The sequence below is a fragment of the Aedes aegypti genome, chromosome 1, assembly GCF_002204515.2.
Source record: "Aedes aegypti strain LVP_AGWG chromosome 1, AaegL5.0 Primary Assembly, whole genome shotgun sequence".
In the NCBI taxonomy this organism is placed as follows: domain Eukaryota; kingdom Metazoa; phylum Arthropoda; class Insecta; order Diptera; family Culicidae; genus Aedes; species Aedes aegypti.
The window spans coordinates 116,592,916-116,598,915 of NC_035107.1; positions in this window are offsets into that span (position 1 = coordinate 116,592,916).

Consider the following 6,000-nt stretch of genomic DNA (forward strand, 5'->3'; position numbering starts at 1 on the left):
ATAAAGAATGATCCGAATTGTATCGTAGTCGGCTTGTATAAATCAGCAAATTTCAAGCGTTGATAGTGACAGCAAGCAACTCTGGTCGAGGCACGATTTTCACGAGACTGAGCGCGACAGGGTCCGCCTAGGAAGCAGTGTTACGAAAGACGGGGATACCTTCGAGGTGGTGGACGAGTTCGTCTACCTCGGATCCTTGTTGACGGCTGACAACAATGTTAGTCCATACCGAAGGCGCATCATCAGCGGAAGTCGTGCCTACTATGGGCTCCAGAAGAAACTGCGGTCAAGAAAGATTCACCCCGCACCAAATGCACGATGTACAAAACGCTCATAAGACCGGTAGTCCTCTATGAGTATGAGACGTGGACTATGCTCGAAGAGGACTTGCAAGCTCTTGGGGTTTTCGAACGCCGAGCGCAAAGGACGATCTTCGGCGGCGTGCAGGAGAACGGCGTGTGGCGGCGAAGGATGAACCACGAGCTCGCTCAACTCTACGGCGAACCCAGTATCGTGAAGGTAGCTAAAGCTGGAAGGATACGCTGGGTAGGGCCTGTTGCAAGAATGCCGGACAACAACCCTGTAAGGGGCGGTCCATTAATTACGTAAGACATTTTTCGGGGTTTTCAACCCCCCTCCCCCCATGGTAAGAGTTTTTGTATGAAAATTAAAAATAAATTGTATGACGCGTAAGAAATCTCAGACCACCCCCTCCCCCCATATACCCTTACGTAATTAATGGACAGTCCCGTAAAGATGTTGCTCGCTACAAATCCGGTCGGAACAAGAAGGCGTGGGGCGCAGCGAGCTAGGTGGATTGACCAGGTGCACCAGGACCTGGAGAGCGTGGGTCACAGTCGAGGATGGAGAGAAGCGGCCATGAACCGAGTGAATTGGCGAAATATTGTTGGCGAGGCTTTATCAAGATAATTGAAGTAAAGCCAAATAAGCTAACACGCCCGTAAGCAGCATCGGAAGCATGGAGCTGGACCAACATGGGATGGATGGTAAAAGCACGTCGTTCCACCTTGATGTTTGCAAGAGCAGGTAGTTGTTCGTAGAACTTTGTCCACTGATCTGGTTCCTTGGACAATGGATCATTCCAGCCTTGAACAGCTATTCATAACATCTGCATGTGTATTTTGGCCCAATAGATTACTGGAGCTGTAAGGCCGCTGGGATCCAACAGTTTAGCGACGACGGAGTACAAATTTTGCTTAGTCCACTGCCCGTTTACAGTGAGATTCGAAACGTCGATGCCCAACAAATCCAGTCCTGGTTGCCAATGAATCCCAAGCGTCTTCACCTGTTCTTGGTCGAAGTTTAGCATTGACTGCGCCACAGCCAGTCCTTCCAACACACATTCCACGTTTCACCAATGGCAAAACATTTTGACATATTGCGAGTCAATTTCCACAAGTCAGTTTGAAGCAAATTAACTTGCTGTGCAAATTTGAAGCAAATCAATATTTTGAATTTAGAATAAGTAAACTAGCTTTCAAATCAAGGATTATTCTGTGAACATTTTTTAACTCAAGAGCGGTCGCGCGTTCAGCCATCGCCAGCGCCACCTCGCTCGAGCAGTGTATGACACGCGAGCTTTTTACAAGGTGCGTGTACTCAGTACACGTATGCGATCGATCTTGGGTTAAAATCGAAGGCTGTAAAATAAATAAATAAAATAAATACAATCATCGGATTGATGTCCTTTTCCAGGGTTCTGTAATTGGATCTAGAATATCCCGGAGTACTTGTAAATGATTCATGCCCTACAATGATCCATGATTTCCTCAATTTGCATCATATTATACTCCTGGAGAAAAATCTTGACGATTGATGTGTGGTATGAAATGGTTTGCAAACATCGGATTGATGTCCTTTTCTAGGGTTCCGGAATCGGCTCTAGGTTATTCCGGTAGTACTTATAGATGGACCTATGTTGCAAGAAATTGCGCAATATGTATATGGTAACGAAACTTGAATGGTGTTGTTGTGTCCAAATTTTATCGAAATCGTCTTCAGCCATAGGCTGCACAGACTGAACATAACTAACATTAGAAAACGGACACACGGAACGACCAATGGACCAGTGAAATTTTTTTCGTTTGATTAAAAGTTTTTTCCGACTGGGGCGGGATTCGAACCCACACTCCGTAGCACAATACGCCTAAACGACTGACGCCGCTATCCGCACGCTACGAAGCCCACTAATTAAAGCCAAAAGATTATGAAATTTGGTTGTAAAAATAGGTCAGGGACGCAAAGTTTGATATGGAGTACATATATCAAATTTCAACCAAAATATAATTTCATATGATGTTTTACGATTTCATCTTACCCCAGTCGATTCAAAATAATTGGAATTTAAATACCCATTATGAACAGATTTTTAGGTCTTCCATTGAAAGAATTTAATAGCATACGAAATAATCATAACTATACATTCTTGTCTCATCTTTCCTGCAGCTATGCCCTAATCAAACGGCTGACAAATAACACATGTTCGCTCGAAATAGGTAATAAAATCCGAATACATATTCGCAGTAATATGCTGGCACCCGTTTTATTATCTCCTGTCCATGCGGATCAGTAGATTCGTCGTAGGATAAACCGTTCCACTATTAGGTTGTTCCCTAATAGCCGTGTGTGGCGTTCTACCCGTGGCAGTAATGTGACTCTCACTAGGGTGAAAGTATCGGTTTTAGCCAGCCTAAAAGAGTTTTAATGTATGACAATCCGTATATGCAGAGTCTATGAAAAGAGAGTTGCGCGAAGAGTGAAACCAAATCTACCTATCGAACTGTCAAACCGTCTACCTATTGAGCAGACCAGCAAAACAGATAGGGGCTATTATAGAAGACGAAGAAGAACAGCCATTCAAAGAAGTCTCTTCGCGCAACTCTCTGTATATAGACTCTGCGTATATGTATATGTATGTATATCTATGAAAAATATCGGAACTGAGCAGAAATCTAGTTTCGCATTTTAAATTGCATTAGTCAAACAGATTCGACTAGATATGTAAGTTTGGGTTTTAAATTGGTTTCTTATGAAAGTTTCCTAATTAGGAATACCCTGGCCAGGAGTTTAAATTATGAGGAAAATAGTTCTTTTTTTTCAATTTTTGATCAATCAATTAATCGGACGATTAAATTAATGTATCACTATCGTGTGACTGCGACTGTGATGCAATAAGCACACAATTTTTCATATATATATCATAGGTTTTGGAGAATTTGTCAAAACCGGAACCTCTACCCTATAGACCGAAACTTTGTGCACTCTGACCGCCGAAGGACCTTCGCAGCTGGTTTGCGGCTAGGGTTGACGGTAACGGCATAGAAAGCAGCAACATGAGCAACGTAATTGAATAAGTTTCACTCAACCGAACCAGAACCATTTGCCACGTCATTCGGAAAATTGTGCTGGCTCTTTCGTTCGGCGGCGAAGTGGTCTCGGCGCATTGTCGTTGGTGGCAGCTCTTTCTCTCTCTCCACGAGGCATTAGTATTGGGGATTGGTTGATACTTTCTGGTCATAATAAGCGAGTATTGTACCTCTATACGTGTACTACATAACTTGGGCCCATTGTGGGTAGTATTAAGGGTGGGCAAAGTGATTCAAAATGCACTCATGGGATAAAATGGTCCAGTTTACGTTTTAATAAATCTAAATTTTTAGTACTTGTCTAGTAGAAAATGCTTGAAATCATTTCATTGGTAAGATTGTGTCACCTGAACTGTAGTCTCTTGTATTTCATTTTAACAGAAAATAATGCAGAAATCGGTAGGGTTTGGAGAATTTGTCAAAAACACAGGTTTCAAAATAAACTTTTCAAACTTGTATGTATCATTATAATACAGTGCAGCATCTTGCTCGAATAAGTGATAATTTAGCATTTTGCTCAGTTTCAGCCATTTTTACGTTGCAGGGGTTTTGCTGATGAGTTGCATAAATAAATACTTGTTGGGGGTATAGAAGAAGAAAAGTTTTATATCTCCTATTAATGTATGAGGAACACTAAGATATACAATTTATATTTAAAATCTTTTTAAATTTACTTAATCATTATTTTGAATTTAAATTCTATTTATGCTGGGAAAATATTTGATTTGACGATAATAAGTTTTGTAAATAACTGTGATAAGTTACAAGTTTCTCGTGAAAATATTATATCGCTATAAACAGAGTTGCTTAATATCAATCATATCAGCTGATGGCTGATGGTCCAACACTATCAATATCACATGCGAGCTATCAATATCACTTTGATTTGACAACCAACAGCAGTGATGCGACATCGCACTCTAGATCAAAATCACCGCAGTATGAGTGATCACGTGGTCATTATCCATGCTATTAATGTTTTTCAGTGACCAACACATAGTTTCAATCTATCTGCAACACTGTCGAAAATATCGTACGGATAAATTGTCATTTTATCTGCTTAATTTAAAGCTAAACTTAACCCATCAGTGATATCCATAGTCTATCGCCATCAATGCACTGGTGATGGAGTAGACAGCTTGATATTGATGTGATATGGAATGATCCGATTTGTATCGCAGTCGGCCTGTACAAATCAGCAAATTTTAAGCATTGATAGTGACATCGAGCCTATAAATTGCGATTGATTTGTAGTCGGCACTTTGAACCACGTTCCCCTACAAATAGCTGCGGAATGATGTGAGTCCTTTCGTTTGGGTTCACGAGATGTCTGTGGGTGTATTTGATTGTTAGGTGAAACCGCAAAACTGTTCACTGGAATTGTCTGGATGCCCGCCCGATCTGGCATCCGAGATGCAACTTTTGCAACAAGCTTACAGGTATTTTAAACACTTTCGTTTTGTCGACGGAGTTGTGATAATTGAATTTTCTGCGGGGAGCACATAAGCTGATAAACCAACAGTGGAATCAAGTTAATCTCTGGCGGCATCCTGTGGCTGGAGTTTCGGCATTGTAGTTCTTTACTATTGGGAATATCTGAATTGATAATAATTGAAGAATTGCAGTAGGGTGACTCAACTGCCTCATCCTTGCGAGCATGAGTATAAGCACAGATGACTAATTCGTAGTTGCTACTTCTTGAACAATCAAAGTTGCAAAAAGATTTAATGAATAGGGCTTGAGGTTAGCTTGCTGTTTCCAATGTTTGAAAACTCGAAATTTAAAAGTTCATAACTTCGTCTTTCACGTCCAAATGGTCATCATGGAAGGGAAGGAATGTAAGTAAGTCAACCATTTTTAACTAGAAACCGAATATTCTTATACATGTCAACAAGTTAATTCTGGGCATAGCGTACCGTAAATTCGGGTGAAATTGATCAGTAGGGTGAAATTGATCACTGTGTCACTCGATTTTATTTCTTCCTAATGGAGCACAAATATCAATGTAACCTGCAGTGAATGAACGTTGTTTGTCGTAAGTATGTCCAAATTGTGTGTTGTGAAGTTTTTTGCGTTGAAAAATGTTCATTTCTATTAAAATAATGTAAAATTTCAAAATCTTGTACGGTGCAGTGTTGACAAACATCAATAAACTTCTAGTTCTAGACAAGGATTTGGACATGGTATATTCCTGAAAGTTTGTGAGGATACTTGAGATATATCCCCAAACTAGATTTCATAACCAAAACTCGTACCAATTCGTTGATTTGGTTGAAATAATTGAATTTCTTGTATATATCAGGAAATTCCTTAGGAAATTGCATACTTTTAGGCGTTTTCTGCGTAATTCTTGAAATTTAAACATTCATTATTTCTATAAATATTGCATTGTTAAGAATTTGGCAAGCATATTCTGATTCAGGGAGCTCAAATTTATTATGCAAAGTTGTTTTGAAAACTAACAATAATGGCATTGATAAGTGATCAATTTCACCCCGAAATGAGATCTCCCGATTTTTTATTTTAGACATATATTTTAGCACTAAAATTACATTTGTTAGAAAATTTCGATACTTGAGTCAATAAGGCTCACCTTCATACTTGTTTTCCTGCA